Source organism: Macrobrachium nipponense, chromosome 7, assembly GCF_015104395.2.
Source record: "Macrobrachium nipponense isolate FS-2020 chromosome 7, ASM1510439v2, whole genome shotgun sequence".
Taxonomy (NCBI): domain Eukaryota; kingdom Metazoa; phylum Arthropoda; class Malacostraca; order Decapoda; family Palaemonidae; genus Macrobrachium; species Macrobrachium nipponense.
The window spans coordinates 115,109,656-115,129,803 of NC_061109.1; the positions used below are offsets into that span (position 1 = coordinate 115,109,656).

General features: G+C 43.1%; 1 protein-coding gene across 1 annotated transcript in view; it reads left to right on the forward strand.

Annotated features, from left to right (window-relative positions):
- Window positions 1-20,148, forward strand: part of LOC135217158 (ATP-binding cassette sub-family D member 3-like) — a gene marked incomplete in the record, with an annotated part of 176,909 nt that overhangs the window by 151,246 nt on the left and 5,515 nt on the right.

Here is a 20,148-nt window from a genome sequence, read left to right on the forward strand (position 1 = left end):
CGCACGGACATAAAAAAAAGCGGTTTTCAAAAATTCACCATAAATCGAAATATTGTGTTAGAGACTTCCGTTTGTTGAAGGTAATTGATTGAATATTACTAGACTATAAGTGTTGTAGCTTACAACTGCAGTTTTCAACCTTTTCGGTCGAGTTAAAGTTGACCGAAGGACGAATTTTTTCTATTTATCGTTATTTATATGATAAAAAGCTACAACCATGGGTTTTTTATTGTTGTATTCAACATGAAATTGCGCACATTTTCATATGTAAAACTTTATGTAACGGCTAATTTAAAATGGTGCAAACATTAAGACAATCACACAAAAAAATTTCTGATTTTTTCGGAAGAGTTACTGCGCGGACATAATGAAAAAGTTTATTTCATAAATTCACCATAAATTGAAATATTGTCCTAGAGACTTCCAATTTGTTTCAAAATAAAGGTAAATGATTTAATATTACTAGAATGTAATAGTTTTAGCTTACAATTGTGTTTTTTTTACCATTTCGGTCGAGTCAAAGTTGACCAAAGGTTGATATTTTGGCACTTATCGTTATTTACATGAAAATATTTCAAAACTGATAAAAGCTACAACACTGGGTTGTTTTTGTTATATTCTACATGGAATTGCACACATTTTCATATATAAAACTTTATGTAACAGCTAATTTAAAATGGTGGAAACATTACGACAATCGGACGAAAAAATTTTTGATTTTTTTCGAAAGTTACAGCGCGGACGTAAGGAAAATGGTTTTTTTCCATAAATTCACCATAAATCAAAATATTGTGCTAGAGACTTCATATTTATTGCAAAATAAAGGTAAATGATTGAATATTACTAGAAAGAAAGAGTTTTAGCTTACAATTGCATTTTTTTACCATTTCGGTTAAGTCAAAATTGACCGAAGGTTGATATTTTGGTACTTATCGTTATTTATATGAAAATATTTCAAAACTGATAAAAGCTACAACCATGGGTTGTTTTTTGTTGTATTCTACATGAAATTGCGCACATTTCCATATATAAAATGATATTGTTATGATAAAATAAAGTTTTGTACATACTTACCCGGCAGATATACTTAGCTATAGTCTCCGACGTCCCGACAGAATTTCAAATTTCGCGGCACACGCTACAGGTAGGTCAGGTGATCTACCCTCCCGCCGCTGGGTGGCGGGACTAGGAACCATTCCCGTTTCCTAATCAGATTTTCTCTTCCACCTGTCTCCTGAGGGGAGGCTGGGCGGGCCATTAATCGTATATATCTGCCGGGTAAGTATGTACAAAACTTTATTGTATCATAATATCATTTTTGTACATGCAACTTCCTCGGCAGATATATACTTAGCTGAATGGCACCCTTGGTAGAGGGTAAGAGACAGCTAATTACTATATATAACAAAACAGGAAAACAACATATGTTGTAGGTTATAAAGAAAAACCTTGGTTCCTATCTGAATGGGCAGAAGACTTCATGGATACTGTCTATGAGTCTGCTTGCCTCAAGAGCTTCAGCGAGGATGAGACCTGTGACCGATAGCCCTTCTGGATCATGTCAATGGGGGCTGGCCCACTTACTTGACAGAGCCTTCTATTGGATCGTGTCAATGGGGGCTGACCCACTTACATGACAGAGCCTTAACCTGTATCATATCAATGGGGACTCGCCCTCTTACATGACAGAGCTTTAGGTATCAATATACAACAAGGAACACAAAACCAATCCCGACCACCTGACCAACTCTAACCCGTGTTAGAGCTAACAATTGAAAGGGGTTACCGCTTAACCCTTTTTCAAACAAATATAAAAACATAACACCATTAAACTAAACTAACAAGGATTAGTCTCAGCTCCCTGTCCCAGCACTGAAACTGCAGATATGTAGATCCCCAACGAGAAGCACTTATCGTAAGTCACTCTTACGTCTCTCAAGTAGAGAGAAGCAAACACTGAGTTGCATCTCCAGGATGTAGAGGCTACAATATTGTTCAGTGACATATTCTTCTGAAACGCCAGAGGTGTCGCAATGGCCCCTACTTCATGTGCTTGAACTCTAAGGAGTTTAAAATGTTCATCATCGCACGTCGCATGCGCCTGTTATGACGTTCCTCATAAAGAACACCAGAGCGTTTTTAGAAATGGGTTTCTGGGATCTCTGACAGAACACCACACTCTCTTTAGGTTGCCCTTAATCTTCTTTTTCTTCTTTCCAGGTAGAATTTTAAGGGTCCTGACAGGGCACAGAGATCTCTCTATCTCTCTTCCCACTAAGGGTGAGAGCCCTTTGACCACAAAACTTCAAGGCCAGGGTTTAGAGGGATTCTCGTTCTTCGCTAAGAACAAAAGCTTTAAAAGAGCAGATTGGCGAATCTCCTTTAAACCCTACTCTAGCATCCAGAGCCTGAAGCTTGCTAACTCTTCTAGCAGTAGCCAGCGCTAAAAGAAACAGAGACTTTCTAGTCAGGTCCCTGAAGGACGCCTGTTGAGGGGGTTCGAACTTGTCCGATACTAGGAACTTGAGAACCACATCTAAGTTCCAACTAGGCGGTCTAGAGTACTACTTCTTAGTCGTCTCAAAAGATCTGATAAGATTATGCAGATCTTATCCTCCGCGATATTCAGGTCCCTGTTCCTGAACACCGCGGATAGCATGCTACAATAACCTTTAATCGTAGAGACAGCTAAGCTGCATTCTTCTCTTAAAAAGAGAAGGAAGTCAGCAATTATGGTCATAGAAGTATTGGAAGAGGATAGTTTCTTCGTCCTGCACCATCTCCGAAACACTTCCCAATTCGACTGGTAGACTCGCAAGGTTGATGACCTGCGGGCTCTGGCGATCGAGCTAGCAGCCTTGCGCGAAAAGCCTCTTGCTCTGACAAATCTCCCGATAGTCTGAAGGTAGACAGGCAGAGAGCGGGAGGTTTTAGTGAAACCTGTCACAGTGGGGTTGTCTGAGCAGATCTCTCCTGAGTGGAAGAGATCTGGGGAAGTCCACCATCCATACCAGTACCTCTGTGAACCATTCCTGAGCGGGCCAAAAAGGGAGCAACCAGAGTTAGGTTCGTTCCTGTTGAGGGGACGAACTTTCACAATACTTCCCCCAAAATCTTGAATGGGGGAAACGCGTAGCCGTCTATCCCTGTCCAGTCTAGAAGGAGTGCGTCTACCGTTATTGCTCTTGGATCCGAAATGGAGGAGCAAAAGTTGTCCAGTCTCTTGTTCTAATTCGTGTCAGAAAAAGGTGTGTGTGTGGTCTGCCCCCAAAGGCTCCACAACATCTGGCAAACGTCTTGATGGAGAGTCCATTCTGTGGGGAGAGCTTGATCTCTCCTGCTCAGCAGGTCCGCCCTTACGTTCTTCTCTCCCTGAACAAATCTGGTGAGAAGTGTAATTTCTCTCTCCTCTGCCCACAGCAACCGGTCTCTTACTGTTTGGTACAGGGAGACGTAACGAGTCCCTCCCTGTTTCCTTATATATGCCAGAGCCGTGGTGTTGTCCGAGTTGACCTGGACCACCGAGCCTCTGACTTCTGGTTCGAAACTCCTCAGGGCCAGGAAGACTGTATTCAACTCCTTCTTGTTGATGTGCCAGTTCACCTGACACTTCTTTCGCCCCTAGTGTTGCTCCCCATCCCGACTCTGAGGCTTCTGAGAACGACACTAGGCGAGGTTCCGGCTTTTAGAAGAGACAAGCCCTTGTTCATTCTGTGGGGAAAACCACCAACTCAGCTCCTTTTACCCCTTCCAGGCTCGGGAAGGAGTCCGCAGCGAAGTTCTTGGTACACTCGAACTAAGTCTACACCGTAGTTCGTAACTGACCCGGCCACTCTGACAGCTGCCGACTGACTGCGTTCGGTATCGAGGTAAGTTGTCCAAGAACCCGAGCAAGTCCCGTGACCTTCGCCTTTGAAGGGTTATGCCGAGACCATCAAAAACATATATTTATTTGTCACCGATGCCGGACGGCGAGGTGATGATTCTGTTAAGGCATGTGCCCCAACAGGTGAAAGTCAATTGCCTTCTAGAGACCGAGGTTCCTGAAGGCAAGACATTCTCATAGTAGTTGAATCTCAGCTAAGGAGAAACAACACTATGATCCGTAGACGACGAAGGAGGACAGAGAATGCAACGTACTTCTTCACAGCTGAATAGAGAGAAAAATTCTAAAGATTCTGAACCCGTGCTTACCAATGACTGAAAACGCTAACCTCTATTTCACTGCTGTCCGGTGAGAAGTCGTAATTGCTATGAAAGCTGGGCGTTTTTCAGTAATGAAAAACCCCGGGAAGTACTGCCTGCAGAACCGCTTCTCATGGGTTGAACATTTGGAAGCAGAGCTGTCAGGCCTGGGAATAGGCGATGTCTTCCAATACATCTGTTAATTCGGGGTGAACAATGAACAGTTGCACACCTACGAATACGAGATATTTTGAAGACAAACTCTGATGTCTGAAGAAAAAACATTCCGCATTATCGCAGTGCGATCCAGCGGTAGACTAGTACAGACTTCTGCTACAGTGCGGTAAACAGAAAAAGAGGGTCCAAGAGATATCTCTGTTGAAAATTTCTTGTAATGTCGAAGGCGATGAAACCGAGCATCACAGCAGTAGATGGTCATGCATGTATGCGAGAATCCCCGTTAATCAGAGACCTAAGTCCGTGATTGTTGGGCAGAGATACGGTTCGGCAGTCAATCATTGCAGGGGAGAGACGCAACCGACCGTGCATCTCGGAGAGCCAGCTGGTAACTGAGCTGTTATCACAGTGACAGCAGACTCATACCCCGTTAGCTCTCGCCTACTCCTGAGTTGCCATGTAATCCATTCCACAAAGGAATGCGTTCGGCTAGAACCATCGAGCATAAAAATACACTTGAGCAATTATATTCAAGCGAAACAGATTTCGGAAAATACCAAAGCTGGTAACTCGCGGGAGGTTGCAGGGAGCCCTGATTAGCAGTTCAATTAGGTAAGCGTCTAAACCCCGGACAGTTCAACTGCTTAACAGAATCCTGTCGCGAAGGCAAAATATGTAGTATTTTGTAGGTTTCTGTACAACTACCTCCATCCTACATTCTTTTCCCTACGAGGAATGAGAGTAAGGGATTGGAGATCGACCATCTTCGTTCTATTCAAGAGAATGAAGGAGAAGTCTTTCCCAAAGGAGAGCTTCAATTGTGAACAGAGTACCAAAGACGACAGTTCAAGCTTCTTATCTTATTGGGCAGAATCAGAATACTTCATGGACACTGTCAATGAGTCTGCTTTGCCTCAAGAGCCTCAGCGAGGTAGTGACCTATGACTGAGAGCTCTTCTGGATCTTGTCAATGGGGGCTTACCCGCTTACGCGACAGAACCTTATTAGGATCTTTGTCAATGGGGACTAGCCCACTTACATGACAAAGCCTTTTTGGATCTTGTCAATGGGGGCTTACCCACTTACATGACAGAACCTTTTTGGATCTTGTCAATGGGGTCTTACCCACTTACATGACAGAACCTATTCCAAGAATTCGAGCATTTGGCGAGGTTCTCGAATATATCGTAATAATTATCGGGGATTCTCGTCTAGCTCACTTTGGACCATGATTTCGCTTAAGTGTTAAGAGATTGTAAAAACTCGAACACTGCAAGTGCTAGAAATTCCGCAGAATCTTAAGCACTCGGCGAAACCCCCACCGAATTTGTCAGACGATCATCGAGGATGGGGCAGGATCCCTCCTCAATGACTGGGCTTACACCAGGTAGGATCCGAAGATCCCCACCCAGCTACGCAGTCCTCCACGAAGTAGAGGCTTTTCTGTCCGAAGAAGGGTGCCTACCGGGAGTAAGGCGCCTGCCTGAAGAAGAGAGCCTGCCTGAAGAAGAGAGCCTGCCAGGAGAAAAAGCGTCTGCTAAGAGAGGAGCGTCTGTGAGGACAGGCGCGTCTATCATGTGAGGAGCGCTTGTGAGGAGAGAGGCGTCTACCAGGAGTAGAGCGCCTGTCAGGAGAGTCGCGCCTGCCAGGTGAGAGGCGCCTGCTGTGAGAGGAACGCCTGGTAGGCGCAAAAGCGCCTGCTAGGAGAGGAGCGCCTGCCAAGAGGAGCCCGCTTGCTAGAAGAGGAGCGGCAAACTGGAGAAGAGCCCCTAACAGGGGAGAGGCGCCTGGAACTTCTCGGTGAAGGGCTCCTGTCCTGAGAGGCACGTCTCTTGCGAGGGGGGAGCTCAGAGCTCTTGATCGGAAGCACGATGTCCTTCTTGCGAGGAGGGTCCTTAACCATTGCGCCCATCAACGTAGAAAGTTGCTCCTGGAGGTCCACAAGGACCCGCTTAGTAGACTTCTGATCTCCTTCGGGCGAAGGCAAACTTCCTGTCAAAAAAAAGCGACTCCTCAGGCGAATCGCGCCTGCAAGGAGAAAAGCGCCTGATGGGAAACGAGCGCCCGGCTGGCTGCGCCGCGCGCCTGGCAGGCGTCGAGCGCCTGGCTGGTGCCGAGCGCCTGCTAGGAGAGGCGCGCCTGTGAGGAGAGAAGAGTCTTGCGGCCTGGAGAAGCCGAATCGGAAGAAGCCCTTCCTCAGGATGCCTTTTCTGTGGCGATCCATGGCAGTCTGGGTCGAGACAACAGAGCCTGCCAAAGGGACGCCTGACCGTTGGGGATGCTCTACATCCTCCTTATGGCTGTCGACATTCCTCCTCCCCTGGTCCTGGGAGTTTGGAAGAGGTCTAGGCCTAGGAGCAATGCGGAGCTGGACAGACGCCCCCTCCACTACACTGGGAACACTGCACAAAAACTTCCCACAGCACTCTTACCTTCCATTGCAAGCAACTGCAATTCCATCCTGCGAATCTCGGCTTTCATGCCAGAAATATATAAATCAAACTCAATTCGTTTGTTTGTTTGTATGGTACTTTTACGTTGCATGGAACCAGTGGTTATTCAACAACGAGACCAACCAGCCACTCCGCTGAGGCGCTTCATCTCGAAGACGAATCCGCAGGTTCAAAGAAGGGAGAAGGGGCTGAAAATGGAGGAGAGGTTGCAACAACTACATTAGGGTTAGGTTCTAAAGCCTCCTCAACTACCTCGTTAGTACGAGAACTACTGGAGTTTCTAGACGAAGCTTCCTAACTCTGTTCTTCTCTAACTTCCTCAAAGAAGAAGAAAGAGACTTCTTCCCCATTCAAAATCTCACATTCAGTACAATGATTATTAATAGACAATTCATTAATAAGTGATCTATAGAACTACAAAACAAACTTCAACAATGAAGGTTCTCTTAAGGATTCTCATGATATCTTCATGTCAAATGTTTCATGTTAAAGATTGTCATTCAGTAACTGCATACAGTACGTAATTATGACTGTCTTACAACAGAGTGGTATTTCCTTAGAAAAAACAAAAATTAAATTACTCTTCTACAGTGCGAGGATCTACCAAATCCTTCGGTAGTCTTAATCACACATTCATCGCGCATATTCTAAACACAGTACTAGCGTCTGACACATTAGAGAATCATAAAAAGTAAACAAAAGCGTATGCCAAGCCAACGATCCAATACGTCACCAAAAGACAGTCAAAAGATCCACGGCAAGTGAAAAACGAAATCCAATCAGGAGGAACCAACAACAGATGTTGTAGGAACCGGCGACAGAGAAAATCTGATTAGGAAACGGGAATGGTTCCTAGTCCCGCCACCCAGTGGCGGGAGGGTAGATCACCTGACCTACCTGTAACGTGCCGCGAAATTTGAAATTCTGTCGGGACGTCAGAGACTATAGCTAAGTATATATCTGCCAGGAAAGTTGCATGTACAAAAACTTTATGTAATGGCTAATTTAAAATGGTGCAAACATTACGACAATTGCACGAAAAAAAATCGAAATATTGTGCTAGAGACTTCCAATTTGTTGCAAAATGAAGGTAAATCATTGAATATTACTAAAATATAAGTTTTAGCGTACAATTGCGTTTTTCTACCATTTCGGTAGAGTCAAAGTTGAACGAAGGTTGATATTTTGGCACTTACAGGCGGCCCTCGGTTAGCGGCAGGGGTTCCGTTCCTGGCCACCGACGCCAAGCGATTTTCGACGCTGAGCGATTTTAAAGCCTATGGCCGCCGCACACCTTCTTTCGAAACTCTAGACCAGTCAAAGACGCTGTAATCCCACAACGGCGCAATAAGTAAAATTATATTTATGCAGTATAGTACTATAGAATTTACTGTACAGTACATGTGGGTGTCTAAAGTATGTAAAGACATAATAAAGTTTATACAGTGTACAGGTAGCTGTAGTGTTCAGGTTACAATCATTAGCCTTACGATAGTTCGATTTTATGAGAGATCAATTTACAATGGTCTAACTTTATCTATCTTCGAGTTACATAAGTTCAATAACAGCAAAAGAGAATGATGAAAGTATGGTGTTAACGTTATACTCGTTGCATGAACGTGCACAGCCATGAACAACCGAACGAGAAACTACTTTTTTTTTTTTTTTCTAAGTACAACCGAACTGGATAACATCTGTTTGGCTTGTATTTCGATCATCGTACTACAGTGCAACATTACCGTATTTGTTATAAATGGCGTTATGTATGATAGAACTGAGATATCTTAATGTATAACTTTATTCGCTATAGATCAGAGATCAATATAGATTAAAGATCAATCGGGAAATATACCGTTAAATTTAAACCTAGTTATAAACTGAAGCTGAGAAACTGTTCAAGCTGCTAATGACTATTATCGTACATCGCGGGCAACTAGGATAAAACTGCAGTAAACGTCTGCCATCACACACAACTGTAGATAAAATTGGGATAAAATCATTTTAATCAAAACTACTGTGCATGAAAGAACACATTTTACTGTTGGTTTCACGCCGATATAAGATAAATAACGTAAAGTTCGTATTACGATGATATAAAGGATTACGTATTGCGAACGGAATCACGTAATTTTTTACGCAATAAACATGCCGCCAACGTAATCTGTTAACGAAAAAAATAGTAGTTCACATTCACAACGAGACATATTCAATAAATATTTCCACCTAAAAACACGCTGTATATGGAAGAATAACTTTGTCTCATATAAGTCAAGTATATAGATATTCGTTTATGCTAACTAGAAGCAAGAGCACTCGCTCATAATTGCGTTATGGTGGCCACGAACAGACTCGTATTCATCAGCTGATTTCAAACCACAACATTGGCCACTCCGCGGAATAAGGGCTTAAGTTCGCCTTAGTATTTTAAAATACAATAATATGAGAATACATACAATATTCTTGGATACAGTGAAATAATGTATAACTTTTTAAAGGATTTATGGAAAAGATGCATAATTAATAAAATAACACAATGCATTTTTCGGAACTGGCGGACAAGAACGAACATGAAAAACCATCCCCTGACAACGTGGAGCGTAGTTACAAAGGCTGCCTTAAATTTGTATCTTATTTCTGTACAAAAATGAAAATACCTTTACACAATATATTTTCATACACATTTTAAACATAAAAGCATAAACATTTGAAAAATCGACACATCGATCGCAAAATTTGCACTTTTTTAACTCGATATTTTCGGAAGAGTGGCAGACGGCGGCATACAAGAACGAACTTGAAAAAAACATCGTAGTCGATAACTTGAAGGGGAGTTTCAAAAGCTGCCTTTTTATCATATTTCTGCACAGAAATAAAAATACCCTATTCGTAATACATTTTCATACACATTTTAAACATAAAAGCATAAACATTTATAAAATCGACACATCGATCGCTAATTTGCACTTTTTTTAAATCGATATTTTTCGGAGAGCGGCAGGCGGCGGCTTACAAAAAGAAAGAACATGAAAAAACATCGTATTTGATAACGTGAAGGGCAGTTTCAAAAACTGCCTTTGTATCATATTTCTGTACAGAAATAAAAATGCCTTTCACGTAATACATTTTCATACACATTTTAAACAAAAGCATGAACATTTATGAATCGACACATCCATAGCTAAATTTGCACTTATGTAACTCGATATTTTCGGCATAGAACAGCGTCAGAGGCATATATTTTACCCTAATACCTACGTAATAACTGTCCATAAAATTTGTTAATATAATTTGCATAACCTTTATGGTCTGAACGGCATTTCTACATATGTATGAACTCGTTAGACAACGGCGCTAGCGGCGTTGTTAACTGAAATTTGTGCCGTAAAGATACCTTTAAATGCCTTATTTTTTTAAATGAATATTTTTGACGACCGCCGTAAAACCGATTCGCCGTTGAGTGATTGCGCCGTTAACCGCGGGCCGCCTGTATTGTTATTTATATGAAAATATTTCAAAACTGATATAAGCTACAACCATGAGTTGCTTTTTGTTGTATTCTACATGAAATTGCACACATTTTCATATATAATACTCCATGTAACGGCTAATATAAAATGGTGCAAAAATTATGTCAAAGTGACGAAATAATTTCCGAGATGTGTCGCTGATGCTTTTTAGTGCGAGAAGAAAGAAATTCACACTTGCGCGCCTGGGTAACGATTGTAAACAAAACAACGCCTTGATCCGTGAGCTCCCAGCATTCCCCAAGGCGCGTGATTCAAAAGTTTTCGCCTAGTAGGCCTATAACTATTTTTCCGCGAATTTAAAAAAAAAAAATTATCGACGTACTATACGTCCAATCGGCACCCGACAGACAATTTTTAACGACGTTTAATACGTCCAATTGGCGTTAAAGGGTTAACATCGAAGGAAAGACCATGAAGTTCCCCTACTCTCTTCTCTGATGCCAGGGCCAGCAGAAAGATGGTCTTGAGGGTCAGATCCCTGTCTGACGACTCTCGGAGTGGCTCGAAGGGTCTTCGAGTCAAACTCCTAAGGACGTGAGTCACATCCCACCCCGGGGGCCTGAGTTCCCTGGGTGGGCAAGACCTCTCGAAGCTCTTCATCAGGAGGGAGATCTCCATGGAGGTAGAGATGTCCACTCCCCATAGTTTAAGGACAAGGACCAGGGCGGCTCTGTAGCCTTTAACTGCGGAGACGGAGAGGACCTTCTCTCGGCGAAGGAAGACGAGGAAATCCGCTACCTGCTGAAGAGTGGCTCTGAGAGGAGAGAGGCCCCATCCACAACATCAACCACAGAAGATGGACCACTTCCCCTGGTACACAGCTGCAGAGGACTGCCTGAGGTACCCAGCCATCTCTATTGCTGCTCGACGAGAAAAGCCTCTCGCTCGCAAGAGATGGTACATACCAGCCAGCCGTGAATAGACAGGGACTGAACCAATCGGTGGTACCGTTCCACGTGTGGCTGGCACAAGAGGTTGTGCCAATGGGGAATCTCTCTCGGTGCTTCGGCGAGCAGAGCCAGCAGGTCCGGATACCAAATGGCCTGGGGCCATTTGGGTGCCACCAGAATCATCCAAAGATTCACAGTGACCAGCACCCTGCTGATCACCTTGCGAATCAGACAGAACGGGGGAAAGGCATGCATGAAGAGATTTTCCCACAGATGTTGAAGAGTGTCCTCTGCAGCTGCCCATGGGTCAGGCACAACTGAGTAGAAAACCTCAAGTTTTCTGTTGTGCCGGGTGGCGAACCGATCCACGACTGGACGCCCCCACAGGTTGAAGAGCCTTTCCGCCACGTCTAGGTGAAGGGAACGTTCGGTCCCTATCACCTGATTCCAACGGCTGAGCTTGTCTGCCACTACATTCCTCTTGCCTGGAATGTAGCGAGCTGACAGTTCTACCGAGTGAGCCACAGCCCACTTGTGCACCTGCAACGTCAACTGGTGTAACGGGAGAGACACTAGGCCCCCCCTGTTTGTTGACGTATGCCACTACCATGGTGTTGTAGCTAATCAACACCACTGAGTGTCCCATCAGTTGTTCCTGAAACTCTTGGAGAGCGAGAAACGCTGCCTTGAGCTCCAGGACGTTGATGTGAAGGTGCTTGTCGCGATGATCCCACACACTGCAGTCAGCAACTCCTCCAGGTGTGCGCCCCATCCCTCGGTCGACACGTCTAAAAACAGCAACATCTCCGGGGGGGGGGGGGGGGGGGGGGGGGGGGGGGGGGGGGGGGGGGGAGTGTGAAGGGGCACTCCTCTTACGAGGTTCCCGTCGTCCAGCCACCAGGCTAGGTCCTGCCTCACCTCCTCCGTGAGAGAGACAGGGAAATACGGCGGGTCTCTTGCCTGTGACCAATTCTCCTTTAGCCTCCACTGAAGAGACCGCAGGTGAAGACGCCTGTGAGGGACTAACTTCTTGAGAGACGACAGGTGACCAATCACGACTTGCCATTGCTGAGCTGGCTGCTCCTGTAGGGACAGAAACTGATAGGCTGCCTCCCTGAACCTGCTGATCCGCGAGTCTGCGGGGAAGACTCGCCCTGCTACCGTGTCAATCAGCATGCCCAGGTACTTCATCCTCTGCTTGGGCTTGAGATCTGACTTCTTGAAGTTCACCACGATCCCAAGATCCCGACAGAACTCGAGGAGTCGATCCCTGTCCTGTAGCAACTACGAGCGGGAGCTCGCCAGGACCAACCAATCGTCAAGATACCTCAGAAGATGTATTCCTACCGAATGGGCCCAAGCAGACACCAGCGTAAACACCTGTGGGGCGGTTGAGAGACCGAAACAAAGTACCCTGAATTGGTACACCGTCCCGTCGAGGATGAAGCAGAGGTACTTCCTGGAGGACTGATGGATGGGTATCTGGAAATACGCGTCCTTCAGGTCCACAGAAAGCATGAAGTCGTTCTCCCTGATGGACTCGAGCACTGAACGTGTCATTTCCATCGTGAACCGAGTCTGGCGAACGAATTGGTTCAAGGGAGAGAGATCTATCACCGGGCGCCAGTCCCCCCAATGACTTCTCCACCAGGAAAAGTCAGCTGTAGAAGCCTGGCGGCTGATCCCATACGATCTCCACAGCTTGTTTCCTCAGCATGGCTTGCACTTCTTGCCGAAGCGCTACGTCCCTGGCAGAACCGGGGATGTACGTACGTAGATGGACCGGGTTGGAGGTGAGGGGTGGCCGCGACTCGAAGGGTAGTAGATACCCCTCCCGAAGGACATCCACTATCCAGGTCTCGGCTCCATAGTGCTGCCAAGTTGCCCAATGGCTCGCCAGGCAACCCCCCACCCCTTCCGGCAGCAGGTGAAGGGGAACGCCGTCCCTAGCGTTTCGTCTTCTTCGACTTCTTCTTCTCGGATCCTCCTCAGGAGAAGGAGGACTGGGAGGAGGTAGTAGTGGTAATGAAAATGATTATCAGCAAGGGATCAGTACACACACTCGAGGATCGGTACGCAACATGCTACGAGTCATAGTTACAATTCCAAGGTTAGGATAACCAATACAAAGAGCATCCAACCAATACTGCTGAAAACACAATCACCACTAGTCTGTAAAATAAAGAAAAAAATGATTAAAGTAATGAGGATACTCCTCACACATCCAAGGGCGTCGCCCTCCGAGTGAGAGGAGATCCCCAAACCCAACACCGCACGCCCATCCTTCTATCCTCTTCCGGTAGTAAGTGAAAGGAAGAAGGAGAAGAGAAATTACCATAATAAAACACAGACAAACCTTTGAAGTTCCCTTGGTAATTCCCAAGCGTAAGCGTAATTCCGGACGAATACATGTCCCATTACAGGATCAGTATCATTCTCACGATAAATACATATCTCGTCCTCATGCAGGTCTGAGCCAGTGTTAAAGGGTGAAAGAATGTAAATAATATGTTAGCATACCTTAGCCGCTGACTCTTAACACAAGTAGAGGGGCGGTTACAAAGGCTATCACAAAAAGTGGGTTTGTATATTAATTGAAAAACCAAGGACAAACCTTTGTTCAGTATTAATATCAAACACCATATCTATAGCTATTTATAACAAAAAAATAAACCAAAAGGATCCCACCGGGAAAAAACATCAACGACCAGTCAGCCGGAGCTCACAAACATACGTCTTCATAGGAAGATGGCCGAAAGCAAAGTGGAGTGTTTACATCCCGGCAGGCTAGCCTGCCCCACGGTAGTCACTGCCTAACCACCTTGTTCAAGATTCAACGGCCGTAATTCCAGCTACGCCGTAAGTTAATTCCTATTGTTAAAGGACTGAAGGTTTGTATTAGTATCGGAACAATAATATGTTGGCATACCTTAGCTGCCGACTCTTAACACAAGTAGAGGGGCGGTTACAAAGGCTATCACAAAAGTAGGTTTGTACATGAATTAATTGAAAAACCAAGGACAAACCTTTGTTTAGTATTAATATCAAACACCGTATATGCATAATTATTTCAATACAAAAAATAAACCAAAAGAATCCCACCGGGAAAAAAGATCAACGACCAGTCAGCCGGAGCTCCCAAACACACGTCTTCATCGGAAGACGGCCGCGCTGAAGACGGCCGAAAGCAAAGTGGAGTGTTTACATCCAGGCAGGCTAGCCTGCCCCACGGTAGTTACTGCCTAACCACATTGTTCAAGATTCAACGGCCGTAATTCCAGCTACGCCGTAAGTACATTCCTTATGTTAAAGGACCGAGGGTTTGTATTACGTGTCGGAACAAAGGGAAACTTGGGAAAAAATGGTTCTTAATGAAGTAGTTAAGTATACGACAAAGCGGGCAGAGCGGCGAACAACACGTCTGTCTCCGTCGGCGGCCAGAAGCAAAGTGAAGCTTTACCTCCCAGACATGTGGGACACCCGACTACTGGTTAAGCAGTTAACCCTCTTACGCCGAAGGGGTATAATAAAAATTGTCTCCCGTATGCCGGAGGGGTCTCGGAGCGAGCGCGGAAGCGGAAAAAATATTTTTTTCAAAAAATCACAGCGCGCTTAGTTTTCAAGATTAAGAGTTCATTTTTGGCTCCTTTTTTTTTCATTGCCTGAAGTTTAGCATGCAACCAGCAGAAATGAAAAAAATATCTTTATCATATATAAATAATGCGATATATGATAGCACAAAAACAAAACTTCATATATAATTGTATTCAAATCGCGCTGTGAGCAAAACGGTTAAAGCTAACGAGTTAATTTTTTTTCGTTGTATTGTACACTAAATTGCTATCATTCTGGTATATAACACATTGTAAAACGATCAAAGCAACACAGAGAAAATATTATCACAAAATGATGCATGAATTCGTAATGCGCAGACGTAAAAAAATGTTTTTTTCAAAAATTCACCATAAATCTAAATATTGTTCTAGAGACTTCCAATTTTTTTCAAAATGAAGATAAATGATTGAATATTACTATACTGTAAGAGTTTTAGCTTACAATTGAAGTTTTTGACCATTTCGGACGAATTAAAGTTGACGGAATGTCAAATTTTTTAATATTTTTTTTTTATATGCAAATATTTCAAAAATGAGAAAAGCTATAACTTCCAATTATTTTTTGTTGTATTCTACATGAAATTGCGCACATTTTCATATATAAAACTTTATGAAACATCTAATATGAAATGGAGCAAATATTACGAGAATGCGACGTACGCATTTCGGAGATTTGTGGCAAAGAATCAGCGCGCGGAGGGATAGAAAGTTTTTTTAAAAATTCACCATAAATCTAAATATTGTGCTAGAGACTTCGAATTTTTTGCAAAATGAAGATAAATGACTGAATATTACTAGACTGTAAGAGTTAGCTTACAATTGTGTTTTTCGACTTTCGGTAGAGTTAAATTTGACCGAACGTGGTTTTTTTTCTATTTATCGTGATTTATATGCAAATATTTCAAAAATGAGAAAAGCTACAACCTTCAATCATTTTTCGTTGTATTCTACATGAAATTTCACACATTTTCATATATAAAACTTTATGTAACGGCTAATTTAAAATGGTGCAAACATTACCACAATCGCATGTATGATTTTTTTCGGAAGAGTTACCGCGCGGAGGACGTAAGGAAAAAGTTTTTTCATAAATTCACCATAAATCAAAATATTGTGCTAGAGACTTCCAATTTGTTGCAAAATGAAGGTAAATGATTGAATATTACTAGAATATAAGTTTTAGCTTACAATTTCGTTTTTCGACCATTTCGGTCGAGTCAAAGTTGACCGAAGGTTGAAATTTTGGCACTTATCGTTATTTATATGAAAATATTTCAAAACTGATAAAAGCTACAATCATGGGTTGTTTTTAGTTGTATTGTGAATGAAGTTGCGCACATTTCCATATATAAAACTTTATGTAACGGCTAATTTAAAATGGTGCAAACAATTCGACAATCACACGAAAAAATTTATCGGAAGAGTTACCACTCGGACGTAAGGAAAAAGTTTTTTTCATAAATTCACCATAAATCGAAATATTGTGGTAGAGACTTCCAATTTGTTGAAAAATGAAGGTAAATGATTAAATATTACTAGAATATAAGAGTTTTAGCTTACAATTGCGTTTTTCGACCATTTTGGTGGAGTCAAAGTTAACCGAAGGTTGAAATTTTGGCACTTATCGTTATTTATATGAAAATATTTCAAAACTGATAAAAGCTACAATCATGAGTATTTTTTTTGTTGTATTCTACATGAAATTGCACACATTTTCATATATAATATTCCATGTAACGGCTAATTTAAAATGGTGCAAAAATTATGTCAAAGTGACGAAATAATTTCTGAGATGTGTCACTGATACTTTTTAGTGCAATAAGAAAGAAATTCGCGCTTGCGCACCTGCGTAACAATTGTAAATAAAACAACGCCTTCATCCGTGAGCTCCCAGCATCCTCCAAGGCGTGTGATTCAAAAGTTTTTGCCTGGTAGGCCTAAAGTATTTTTCCGCGAATTTTTAAAAAACTTTTGTATGTCGACGTACGATACATCCAATCGGCACCCGACAGACAATTTATCTCGACGTAAAATACGTCCAATCGGCGTAAGAGGGTTAACTACTGAACCACCTTGTTCGAAAGCTTACAACTGGTTCCAGCTGGCGCTGATTACATTCCTATTGTTAAAGGCCCGAGAGTTTGTATTACGTGTTGGAACAAATGTTTGTTGATTCCTTACCTGGTAGGAGTTGAGGCAGGAAAATATTGCCTCTGGTTGTCAATCATTTTATCATGTAGAGGCGTGGGGGTATAGCCAGGGTGAACCTACTAAATACTTTAGTGAGACCTTTGTACCGAAGGACAATTCCGAATGATAATCAAACTGCCCCTGACAAGGGTGAAGTAACAGCATATAACCAGAAATATAAAAGACTGTTACCTATACCCAAAACATATCAATAAAAACTACCACCACCCCACTAAAGGACTGAAAGGTACCCCAGCTATTTCATACCTCCATGCTTCCCAACAAAATCAACACCTTATACCAAGGAGAATAAGATCTAAGAAGAGTTGCTTCCTGCACTTTCTCTCCCAACACCACACCAGGTTGTTAAGCATCCCCATTGTGTAGAGGGAAGCCAACTCATGAGACCCATCCCTAATACGTACCCTTGTCAATACAAAAGAGAACCCCCAACCAGTCCGCAGAGACATTTCCAGCTAAGAAAGAGCATGAACTAACCTTATGGGTAATAGCGCCAACTGACCAATCCAAAAAGTTCATTACTTCAAAACTTTGAAGGTACTCTTCAAGAGGCTAGCCATTTCTGAGGCAGAAAACAAAATCTTAAAAGCTGGAAAAAGGAAAAAGCTGAATGTTTGACTGCATCAACTAAAGCAGAAAAATCCCCTGTGATGAGACACAGATCTCCAAGGAAGGGACTTCTCCAGTAGCAGAGGAAAGATATCTCCACCTCGAAATCCTAGAGGGAGAAAAACTAAAGGAAGCTGGAGAAAAAAGTAGGAATAGAGGCCAAAAGGAACTCTCTCTCTCTATAAGAGAGAATTTACCCCTAGAATTGATAATGAAGATAATGATACAGAAATAAGGGATGAAAACAGGGAATATTTATCAGACATAGATATTATTGAAGCCAATATTGTGCAGGCTATTAATGAAATTAAAAATGGATTAGCAGCTGGGCCAGATGGTGTCCCTGCCATTTTGTTAAAGAAAATGATATTGTTAAGATACAATAAAGTTTTGTACATACTTACCTGGCAGATATATACTTAGCTATAGACTCGGTCGTCCCGACAGAATTTCAAAACTCGCGGCACACGCGACAGGTAGGTCAGGTGATCCACCATTCCCGCCGCTGGGTGGCGGGGTCTGGAACCATTCCCGTTTTCTAAGCCATAATTTCTCTTCCACCTGTCTCCTGAGGGGAGGATGGGTGGGCCATTAATCGTATATATCTGCCAGGTTAAGTATGTACAAAACTTATTGTATCTTAACAATATCATTTTTGTACATGAAAACTTACCCAGCAGATATATACTTAGCTGATTGGCACCCTTGGTGGCAGGCAAGAGACAGCTAAAAACAAAATAATACTTAAACTAAATACATTAAAAAACAGGGAAAAAACAACATATGTTCTTGGATAAAATCATCCATGGTTCCTACCTGATTGGGCTGAAGACTTCATGACTACCTGGTCGATGAGTCTGCCTGCCTCAAGAGGTTTTTCAGCGAGGAATGAACCTATGGCTGAATAACTCTTGGATCGTGTCAATGGGGGCTAGCACGCTTACGCGACAGAGCCTATTCTGGGATCGTACCAATGGGGGCTGACCCACTTACATGGTAGAGCCTTGACCTTTTGTCATATCAATGGAGACTCGCCCTCTTACATGACAGAGTTAAGGTTACTAAAAAAGTAATCACAAGGAGCACTGAAGCCAATCCCGATCACCTGACCATGTTAGTACTGTTATAAATCTATGAATTGCAAGAGGGTTCCCTATTCCCTCTGACAATTAACCAATAAAAACAACCACCAATAAAAGATAATTTAACACTAAAGAAAATTACGAAGGATTAGCCTCAGCCCCTTCTCCCAGCACTGAATTCGCCGAAACATTACGCTCCCAGAGCAAAGCACTTTTCGTACGTAAATTTTTACGTCTCTTAGGTAATTCGAGGCAAAACACAGAATTACATCTCAAAACGTAGACTCTATAAGTGCCTGCAGAGACCTGTTTTGTGAAATGCCATTGACGTAGCTATGGCTCTCACTTCATGCGCTCTTACTCTGAGAACCTTGAGGTGCTCTTCATCGCACTTAAGGTGAGCTTCCCTTATTACTATCCTTTATGAAAGAATGTAAGGGCATTCTTAGAAATCGATCTTTTCGGATCTCCTTACAGAGCACCAAAGACTTTCTTCTGTACCTCCTAAGCAACTTTTCTTCTCCAGGTAGAACTTGAGTGCCTGACTGGACACAAAGTCCTCTCTAGTTCCCTTCCTGTTAATGAAGATAGTCCTCTTATCTCAAAGCTTCTTGGCCAAGGCTTTGAGGGATTTCATTCTTTGCAAGAAAAATGGTTTAAAGGAGCATATCGCTGAATCCTTCTTAAACCCACTTTACCTTCCAAAGCTTGCAACTCGCTAATTCTCTTAGCTGTTGCTAACGCAAAGAGGAATAAGGACTTTCTAGTTAAGTCTCTAAAAGAAGCTGCGTGAGACGGTACGAATTTTTCCGACATTAGGAACTTGAGGACCACATCCAAGTTCCAGCTAGGTTTCTTGATTATATGGTCTTTCGTGGTTTCGAAAGACATATAAGGTCATGGAGATCTTTATTATTGGTCAGATCTATTCCTCTATGTCGAAAGACTGAGGCCAGCATACTTCTGTAACCTTTCACTGTTGATACTGCCAGGTTACAGTCTTTTCTCAAATATAGAAGAAATCTGCGATTTCAGTTACAGAGGTACTGGAAGAGGATATTTTCTTCCCCTTACACCATCTTCTAAACAACTCCCACTTCGACTGATATACTTTAGAGGTGGAGACTCTTCTGGCTCTTGCAATAGCCTTCGCCACTTCTCGTGAAAAGCCCCTTGCTCTGACAAGTCCTTCGACAGTCTGAAGGCGGTCAGACTTAGAGCGGGGGAGGTTTTTGTGACCTGTCGAAGTGGGTTGTTTGAGAAGAGAAGATCGTTCCTCAGTGGAAGCGATCTTGGAAAATCTACTAACCACTCCGCACCTCTGTGAACCAATCGAGAGCTGGCCAGAAGGGAGCGATGAGGGTCATTCTTGTTCCTTCCGAGCAAGCGAACTTCCTCAA